This window comes from Elaeis guineensis, chromosome 10, assembly GCF_000442705.2.
Source record: "Elaeis guineensis isolate ETL-2024a chromosome 10, EG11, whole genome shotgun sequence".
Lineage (NCBI taxonomy): Eukaryota > Viridiplantae > Streptophyta > Magnoliopsida > Arecales > Arecaceae > Elaeis > Elaeis guineensis.
The window spans coordinates 37,824,595-37,835,570 of record NC_026002.2 but is presented as its reverse complement, the minus strand read 5'-3'; positions in this window follow the sequence as shown (position 1 = coordinate 37,835,570).

Here is a 10,976-nt window from a genome sequence, read left to right as displayed (position 1 = left end):
CTTCAAATTATAGGAGCTAATGTATCACTATATTTTAATTTAATAAAGCCTTGACCAGGGTAATCCATGAGATAGATTTGAAAAGTTGAAATACAATGTGGATGGAACACTCTCGGTTGACAGTTAACCTGAGATTATCCTAGAGCATTTTGGATCAAAGGGATAAATTATGTGGTAACCATATGCATAGGTTCTGAAATATTTTTTTGCGATAATTCGACCTATCTGGACGTCGAAAACTATTGCTAGATGGTATCTCGATTAGTACAAGAATTAATTTTTATGCTACTGGCTTAGTGTTTGAATCTATGGAGTTACGCACACAAGTTAGACACCGTAGGAAAGTATTGGTCTATGTTTATATGTCTAATTTGGAAGTACTTGACTTGATTAAATATATAAGCTAACTTAATTGAGAATTAAATTATGGATCAAATGTTGGAATTCGAGATTTGGTACTTGCATATGTGTTTCAAAACTTTATTTTCTAAACACCATAGTGGAGGATAAGATTGAAATGCTTTTAATCTAAATTATGCATGCATGAAAATATAAAACCACATGGATCTATCTCATATGCTGAAATTGATATATACTGAAATTTAGATTGTGATCAAATCACATATCTATTTTGTAATCTTTTTCTTCAAATCTAGATCTGGAAGAGAAGAGGTTCTCTCTTAGCTGTATAAGTATCCGGCCTCTATGAGTATCCACTCGAGATCAGCCTAGAACAGTCCTATTTAATCTGAATTTTTTTCTTTAAAAGTTTAGCCTGCTTAATCTGAACGAAGCTAGGATCGCGATCAACAATTAATTTTTTTCTTGATCTTCTTCTTCTCTAGCCTTTCTCCTGGCTTTGTGCTGCTACAAAATACCAGCAACCAACAAATAGGTGGGACGCCCAACAGCTTGGGCGTGATGGACTTGGGACGTCCCTAGTAAGGGGGCGTGTGGGACGCCCAAGGGAGAAGGAAAAGGGAGAGGAAGAGAGGGCATGGGGACTCTTTCTAGGCATGAGGAGCTACTGGTTTGGATGCTCTAGGGATCTTAGGTAAGGTACCTTTAAATAGGCATAAGAATTGAATCCTATTCAATCACATATTACAAGTCCTACTTGCATTGGGTTTCCTATTAACTTAAGTTATCCAACTTACTTTAGGAGACCCTTTAGGCGCCAACAATTGGAACCCTTGAACCCATAATTAGATACCCCAAAATACACCCAAAAGATGCCCTATAGGAGAACTAAAGGCTGTCTAATCAATAGACATGTCCAACTTGATCAAATCCAGGTGGCGCCCAAGAATAACTATCAAAAAAATTAATTAGGGACTTGCACCATTAATTTATATGATCAATAACCTTAGACACTCAATAATTGGAGTCTCATGAATCTTATTCATGTAGGTTATTAGCAGATAATTAAGTTAGAATTATCTTATCAAATAATTAATCCCAACGGAAAGAGAAATTAGGTTCAACCATGTGCTAGCAAGGTTACCATGAATCTAATGGGTTTCTCTAAATCCAATTGATACTTCATAAGCTCAATTACTAATTTCAGATCTAATCTCTTTGTTGTGTGATTCTATAGGTTTAATTCTATCTGGTGGTGAGACATACAATGATCTCTATCATCGTATCATTGAAATTCTTTTCAATAGGTTGAAACAATTCACTCTAACTCAGCAAAGATTGTCGATCCAGAACAATTCTAGTGAGCTCACAATCTACTAGTGATATCTAGCAGTATGTAGTGACAATTCAGTAGAACTGAAATGAATCTCTAGGTGTAGTTAATGTGTGATTCAGTCCCTCTATCGTGAGTCCAACTAGATGACAGGTCATGAATAAATCGTCAAATCTCAATGTTGGTGCAGAATTCCACCGAAGCTGGAGAAGCTGGAGCTGGGATGACTGCGGCCGCCGTCGGTACCTGCAAAGAAAGTTTAAATCGGAGTTGGGGGTGCTCCAGCAAGATCCTCCGATGCTCAAGTCAGTACTCTGCTTCAACAGAAATGGAGTGCTCGAGCAAAAATTTTAGCAGAGTTTCGAGATAGAGTTTAAAGCTTAGAGGAGAATGTATCTGAGGATCCCTTTTTATAGACGGAGAGCATAACTAATTGACAGCGACGTCTGTAACCGCCTAGTAGTGGACCGTTCAGAGCCGCACGGGGTTTGTTATGGAGAGTAGTGACGTCAGGGGCCGTTCAGGGCCACGTGGAGTTTGTTATGAGGAGTGGTGTCCGTTGTCGTGACTTGTCAGAGAGCGGAGCAGGGTAGCGGCTCTTGTCGTGGCTTGTCAGAGAGTGGAGCAGGGCAGCGGCCCTTGTCGTGGCTTGCCAGAGAGTGGTGGAGCCATGTGAAATCCATTGCAGAGAGTGGAGTAAGGTAGTGGCCCTTGTCGTGGCTTGCCAGAGAGTTCGGACCCGTCAGCTGAAGCTCGGCTGGGATGTCTGATGGAGCAGAATGGCTCTTTACCTCATCGATCTAGGAGAAGCTCAAATGTTTTGAGGTTGCTGACGAGTCTACTATTGTCGGATGCCTCGGATGCTGACACTATAGATGGGAGTCATCTGCTGTAGGAGCTCGGATGGAGACTTTTTGTTGGCGAAATCCGGAAGAAGTTCGATTGCTAGAGAAGTCCGTTTGGGATTTGCCTGATGTGGAAGCTCGTCTGAAGATTATCCACCGAAGAAGTCCGATTTCATAAAGAATCTGGCGAAAGGTCAGTCGGTGGTAGACTTCGGATGGCATTGGGGAGGCTCATCCGCTAGAGGAGTTTGGGGGATCCGGAGGCGATTGGCCATTGTAGAAATCCATCCGCTATGGAAGTTCGGACGGAGTCCGGCTCTTATAGAAGGTTGAAAGGAGGCCGCTTATTGTAGAAGCTCGGATGAGGATCAGTTGTCGTAGAAGCTCGGAGTAGAGTCCTGGCTGATTGAGCCTGTCTCATTGTAGAAGCTCGTCCGGAACCCATCCGCTACGGAGAAGCTCGGAGTAGAGTCATGTCTGGTGGAGCCTGTCCCATTGTAGAAGCTCGTCCGGAACCCATCCACTATGGAGAAGCTCGACTGAAGTCTACCTATAATAGAAGTTCGAAAGAAATTTATTTACAGTAGGGGCTTGAATGGAATTCGCTTACAGTAGATATCTAGTGTAGACCGCCTGCAGTGAGAGTTCGGCTCTCGCAGGAGCTCGGTTGGAATCTGGAAGGTAGTTGACCGCCGTAGAAACTTGGATGGAGCCTGGTTACTGTAAAAATCTCACTATCGGAGAAGCTCGAATATTGACGAAGTCCGAAAGAAGTTCGGAGTAGGGTCATCCATGGTCGGAGGAAGTCCAGAAGAGATTCGGAGGATAGCTAATTACTGTAGAAGGTCGGCTGATAGTTAGGCCCAGAGAGCCACCCAAGGTCAGAAGCCGAAAAAGTTCTGGAAGGGTTGGTCTTTTACAAACTTCGGCTGGGGGTATTTTATACCCAACACCAGTCCTCCTACTTTCAAGTTCGGATTTTGAATGAAGGAAGTACAAAAAAATTCTCGCAGCCGAAGTTGCCTCCCTCGATTTTTGCACTTAGTTGCTTCTAGATATTTTGACGTTCAGCATGCTGGTATTGGAGCCTTTTTGAAAAAGATTTTTTCTTTTTGGGATTCTCGCTAGAGCGCTGCCTTAGGTACGGTGCCATAATGATTTTACCAATTGTTGGCCACCTTCAGCCGCTTGCCACGGTGAGTGGGCCACGCGGCGGTTACGGACTGGCCAGAGGAGTCTTGCAGTCATTATTGCACCAGACCCCATTGCCTATTTAAACCTGCCTCCCCCCTTCGGGGATCTCACTTTGCACGGGAGTTTCTTCGGTCCTTCCTTCTTGGCCTTAGGCATCCTTTGAGTCGTCCTCATCTCTGCATCCCTGCATCTCTCAGACCAGCCTAGGTTAGCCCTAGAACTTTCTCTGCTTCCGCGGCTCCGTTTATAGACTGTGCCGATCTTCTTCCATTGCAGATATGGGTGCGGACGCGGCTCGGATGTTAGCCCAGAGTCTCAAAGCCCACAAGCGGGAAGGCGCTGCAACTTTCGAGTCGGCGAAGAAGGAGAGGGTAGAGGAGACAGATCCGGCCGTATCTCGCCTTGATCACCCAGAGCTCGCACTTAGGCACATCTTCGAACGTGAGTGCTTCCTGGTGTGCGTCATTGTGAGGGAAAATCTGACCTCAGAAAGAAGGTCATGCCCGCCGTCACTGTGAGGGGGAACCTGACCTCATAAAGAAGGTCATGCCCGCCGTCATTGTGAGGCAGCGGAAACCATGGCGCAGAAAAGATGGCATCTACATGTACTTTGAAGATAATGCTGGGGTAATTGCTGATTTGACAGGGGGACTGAAAGAAGAAGTCGAAAACTCAAAGTAATCTAATAAGAACTAGAACCGAGAGCTCCAAGTTGGAAGGAGCTGAGCTTCCTTGAAGCCCCCCTTCTCTCTCTTTTTTTTTTATCTTTCATCCTTCCATGTATTCTTTTTCTCTTCTTGTCGTTTTTCTTTTTTGGCCTTCAAGGCTTTGTAATGTGCATTTCACTAATGAAATGAAAAGAAAATTTTTTATTACCTTGTCCATTCTGGTATTAAGTGGTTGTTCACCGAACTTCTTTTACCTTCCGTCTTGTTCGATGTCGATGTTGTTTGAAGGTTCCTGATCGTCGATGTGTTAATTTGCCCTTTTTGTTTATGACCATAGGTCCTTTCGAGGCCATTTGAGTTTGACGCTTCCTCTCGGTGCTCGAGCTTGGGGGCCTGAACTTCTCGTTACTTTGAGGAAGTCGATTTCTTCCCGACCTGTGTTGAGTTCTCTCTTAGCGACTGGGGATTTTCGATAGGAGTATCCATCCTCGTTGAGATGAGGTCCCTTATATTTTTGATGTAGTTTGTTTTTCATTTATCGCTGGTGTAGTTCTTCACTTTTCCTTTTGTCTCTCCTTTTTTTTGTGTTCGAGTGAGGGTTTTTCCTCTGCTCTTAACGGGGTCGTGAGAGAGTAGAGGAGCCATTGAGGAGGCTTTCCTCCCCATCCGATCTTGACGAGGTTCTCCTCTTGCTTTCGACAGTCAATTTCGGCTCATGTTAGGACGAGGTTCTCCTTCTGTCCCTAACAGGGCTGTGGGGGAACGCAAGGGCCGCTGCAAGGGCCTCTCCCTCTGTCCGGTCTTTAAGAAATCAGACCTTTGACTTTGCTCATGTTAGGATGAGGTTCTCCTCCTATTCCTAATAAGGCTATGGGGGCACACAAGGGCCACTGTAAGGGCCTCTCCCCCTATCCGGTCTTTAAGAAATCGGGCCTTCGACTTTGCTCATGTTCGGACGAGGTTCTCCTCCTATTCTTAACAAGGCTGTGGGGGCACGCAAGGGCCGCTGTAAGGGCCTCTCCCCCTATTCGGTCTTTAAGAAATTGGACCTTCAACTTTGCTCATGTTAGGACGAGGTTCTCCTCCTGTTCATAACAAGGCTGTGGGGGCACATAAGGGCCGTTGCAAGGGCCTCTCCCCCCATCCGATCTTTAAGAAATCAGGCCTTCAACTTTGCTCATATTAGGACGAGGCTCTCCTCTTGTTCTTAACAAGGCTGTGGGGGCACATAAGGGTCGTTGCAAGGGCCTCTCCCACCATCCGGTCTTTAAGAAATCGGGCCTTCAACTTTGCTCATGTTAGGACGAGGTTTTCCTCCTGCTCCTAACGTGCTTAATTTCGTTTGTATGGGGGAGTTATTTCCTATCGTTATAAGCTCATGTCCAAAGAAAAAATATGCAAATATGAAAAAAATTTTTATTTAGGGCTAAGTTGTTGGTAACACATTCATAGATTTTTCAAATCCTATAGCCGCGGAAGGTCTACTCCCCATCGAGGTCCTCCTGAGATGGAGTTGATAATCCCAATCGGAGGTCGATCTTCAGGCTGCTCCTCCCTCCTTGGCGGCTCCGGCTGCGGCAGGGCTCTAGGCCAATCTTCCTTACCTTTAGGTCGGCGTCGAATGAATCTGTCGAGCCGACCTCATCTGATGAGCTCCTCGATCTCGTCTCAGAGCTGGATGCACTCCTCCGTGTCGTGGCCGTGGTCACAATGATAGAGGCAGAATTTGTTTGGGTTACGCTTCCTGGGGTGCGAGCGCATCCTTTCCGGCCTTGGCAGTTGCTCCCTAACCTCCATCAGCACTTGAGTTTTTGATGCGTTGAGAGGAGTGTAGCTGTGGAATCTTCCGGGGGGAGAGCTTCGTCGAACTCTGTGGTCCAGGCTTCTCTGCTTACGAGCTCGGGGAGGAGTCCGAATGTGCCTGTGTCCGGGAGGAGTTCGAGAACGTGGCCGAGTTTCATTCGGCTCTTTTTCAATTGCGAGCTTGCTTGAGTCTCCCGCCTGCCGCTTCTTCATGGTCTCCTCATCCTTCATCTTGAAGGCTTCTTCTGCTCGGGCATATCCTTCGGCCCGAGCCAGCAAATCAGCAAAGTCCCTGGGATACTTCTTTTTCAGAGAAAATAAAAGGTCGTTCTTTTGAAGACCACCATTCAGAGCGGCCATCGCGATCGATTGGTCCAAGTTTCGGACCTCCAATGCGGCGATGTTGAAACGGTTGACGTAAGCTCGAAGGATTCCCCCTCCTTTTGCTTGATGTTGATGAGGGACTCCGAACCTCTCCGGGGGCACCGGCTGCTAACAAAATGAGCAACAAACTAGTGGCTCATCTGGTCAAAGGAGAAGATGGTACCCGACTTCAGCGTCGAGTACCAGTTCCTTGCTGCTCCCTTCAGAGTGGATGGAAATGCTCAGCACAGGATGGCGTCTGGCGTGCCATGGAGCAGCATCATTGTCCGGAAGGCCTTCAGGTGGTCAACCGGATCCGAGGTCCCGTCGTAGCTTTCGAATTGGGGGAGCTTGAAGTTTGGCGGGATCGGTTTCTGCATGATCATCTGAGAGAAAGGAGGGTCAGTACAGATGTCCTCACCATAAGCAGGGGGCGTGTGGTGGAGCTCTTCGATCCGTCAGTTCATCTCCCGGAGCCTTTGATCCAGGAGGTCCTCTCGGCTGCAAGTCTCGAGGGTCTTCTGGCAGAATGGAGGTAGAGATCCTCCGGGAGTAGAATCGTGATCAGACTGAGGGCTCTCCACCCTCGGATTCATCTTTCCGAGGAAGACAGGGCGACTGGCCCAAGTGGCCCGTCCTACGGTCGGATTTTGAAACTCCAGTGATGCTCTTTCCAACCGCACTGACGCCTACGGCTGTTGCTACTGCTGCTGCTGCATGGCCTACATTGCTTCGGTGAGGCTTCTGACCTGCTGAACCAGCAGGTCGAACTACTCCACGCTGACCGTCGTTGCCGGAGGAGGAGGAGGAGCCTGAAAAACTGGAGGCGAGGTCGGAGCCTAAGATCTGACCACTGAGGCAGTGGATCACCTGGTGGATGCCTTTCGGGGAGGCATCAGGTGGAGATCTAGTAGGAGAAGGAGAAGAGGATGTCGGAGAAGATGACCAGAGGCAGTCCCATTGAGCACTCCTTTAAGAACAAGGGTACTGCAAAGACACAACCCTTCCTCTAGCACAAATTCTGTTGGTGCAGAATTCTACCGAAGTCGGAGAAGCTGGAGCTGGGATGACCGCGGCCGCCGTCAGGACCTGCAAAGAAAATCTAAACCAGAGTTGGGGGTGCTTCGGCAAGACCCTCCGACGCTCAAGTCAGTACTCTACTTCACTCAACATCAGTCATTTGATAGATTCGATTAGCTCAAGTCTTGTTGTGACTTTTATGGAAACTCTTTTTCATCAATCACACTACTGTAGTCACAGATTCTTAGACTTAGCCTTTCAAATTTTATAGGACTACTCCTCTCTATCAAGGTCAGTAGATCCTATCTTGATGCACACCATACCCCTACAGTTGATCAATTATCGCCAACACCACTACAATGGCTCATTGAGACTCATGTTTATGTGTCAGTCAAACTCCAGTAGTCTTACTGCGAGTAGCAGTACCATCTCAAGTCAAAAAATCAGTAACATAACTACAATATCGAGACAATCACTGATGATCGAATAGAAATCCAAGTGATCTCACGTATGGTCATGCTCAGTACTAGTTATTCTCTAACAACTATCCACACTCATCGTCCTGTGTCTGTATATAGTAGACTAGAAACTCATCTATCCGAAAGAAACTGATTTGTGCATCAGTCTATCCGGATCTATCATCGTCATTATGATGATCCTATGATTGAGAGTATTTAGGAATTAAATACGTCTCCAATTCTCAACACCTTGAGAATATATTTCGAAACTAATTCTATGGATGATTTAAGGATACATCACACTTGAATGAAAAAAAACTTGTCCTTTTGTTGATCATATCAATATATTAAGTATAAAATTATATCTTAGATTTATTATAATATATCATCCATATTAGCTTTTAGGACATACATCTAACAATCTCCTACTTGGACTAAAGCTAATTGACCATAAATTTAAGTCCCATCTTCTCAAGGTGGACTTGCATTTTTGGTTGGCTCAACTGCTTAGTCAGCAGATTTACTACGTTGTCTGCGGAGTCTACTCTTCATACCTCGACGTGTTTCTTTTCGAGGTAGTTGTGTATGATATGAAATTGCCGCTCAATGTGCTTAGATTTTTGATGAGATCTCAACTCCTTAGCAAGTGCTCTGGCTCCATTGTTATCACAGTACAGTGGTATGGCATCTGATGTCATAACCCCGAGTTCTGCGATAAACTTTTTGAACCAGAAGCTTTCCTTTACAGCATCCGAAGTAGCGACATACTCAGCCTCTGTGGTCAAATCCGCTATGATGGGTTGCTTGGAACTCTTCTAGCTAACTGCACCACTATTGCAAATGAACCCATATCCTGACGTAGATTTTCTATCATCAGAATCAGACATGAAGTCTGAATCAGTATACCCCTCGACTCGTAACTCAAAGTCTCCTCCAAAAATCAAGAATAAATCCTTAGTTCTTCTCAAGTACTTAAGGATGTTTTTTACAACTATCCAGTACTCCTCTCCTGAATTTGACTGATACATGCTCGTGACACTCACAGTAAGGGCAATATCAGATCGAGTACATAGCATGGTGTATATGAGGCTCCCTATGGCCGAGGCGTAAGAAATCCCACTCATGCACTGCACCTCCTTAGATGTTGTCGGACACATCATCTTGGAGAGACTAATACCATACCTAAGAGGTAAGAGACCTCTCTTGGAGTTTTCCATGCTGAACCTCTTCAACATCTTGTCTATGTGATAGACCAAGCATCCATTTAGGTCTATCCCTATAGACTTTTATTTCGAGAATATAGGATGCTTCCCCTAGGTCTTTCATGAAGAATTTCTTAGACAACCATCTTTTGACCATGGTCAGCATGGGAATATCATTCCTAATGAGGAGAATATCATCTACGTACAATACGAGGAAGGTGATCGCACTTCCACTGATCTTTTTGTACACACAAGGTTCCTCTTCATTTTTGATAAAATTAAACGATTTGATTGCTTCATCAAAATGATGGTTCCAACTCCGAGAAGCTTGCTTTAATCCATATATGGACCTTTGCAGCTTGCAGACTCTGTGATCACCATCATCGGACGTGAAATCCATAGGTTGCTCCATATAAATATCTTTCTCAAGATATCCATTCAGAAAGATAGTTTTTACATCCATCTGTCAGATTTTATAATCATAGTAAGCTAAAACAGCAAGCAAGGTACAGATGGATTTCAGCATGACTACGGATGAGAAGGTTTTTTGATAGTTAATGCCCTCGTGCTGATTATAATCTTTGATCATAAATCTAGCTTTATAGGTCTCTACCTTACCATCAGCATCTATCTTCCTTTTGTAGATTCATTTACACCCAATGGGTACAATTCTCTCTGGTAGATCCACTATGGTCTGGACTTGGTTCGAGTGCATTGAGTCAATTTCTGACTTCATAGCATCTAATTATTCTCGAAATCGATGTCAGACATCACCTCATCAAAGGTATTAGGATAATCGGTATGATCTTTATCTCTTATAAGAAATATTTTTTTTACTTCCTCCGTAAGCATACCCATGTGCCTTTCAGGAGGTCGGGAGATCATGCTAGATCTAAGAGGTGGTAGAGAAATATTAACTACTAGCTCATGGACTACGAGTTCCTAAGGATCTATAGCTTTTGGCTCTTCAAAGATTTTCTCTTCAAGCTTCACTGTCCTCCCACTACCGCCATCTTGGATAAACTATTTTTCTAAGAATTCGACGTTTCGACTTACAATCATATTGTGGTCTTATGAAAAGTAGTAGTATCCCATGGATTCTGTTGGATACTCTATAAAGCGAGCTATAATAGATCTATCCTTCAATTTATCTGCCATCTGTCTCTTGATATAAGCCGGACATCTCTAAGTCTTAAGATAACCCAGACTCGACTTCTTACCGAACCATATCTCATACGGTGTGGTAGAAACAGACTTTAATGGAACCCTATTCAATAAGTGAATGGCAGTTAACAAGGCATATCTCCAAAGAAATAAGGATAGATTAATGAAGCTCATCATGGATCTGACCATATCTAATAGGGTCCTATTCCTCCTTTCGGATATTTTGTTGAACTGAGGTATTCTAGGAGGAGTCCATTGAGAGACTATGCTGTTATTCTTAAGATAATTCAAAAATTTTCGACTAAGATATTCACCTCTTCGATCAGATCGAAAAATCTTAACAGGTTTGCCTATTTATTTTTTTACTTCATGTCTGAATTTCTTGAACCTTTTAAAGGCCTCAGACTTATGTTTCATGAGATGTATATATCTGTATCTAGATAGATCATCGATAAAGGTAATGAAGTAGGTATAACCATCCTTGATCTGCACATCAAATGGCCCACACATGTCGATGTGCACTAGAGCAAGTAACTCAGTGGCCCTTTCTCCATGTCCTACAAAGG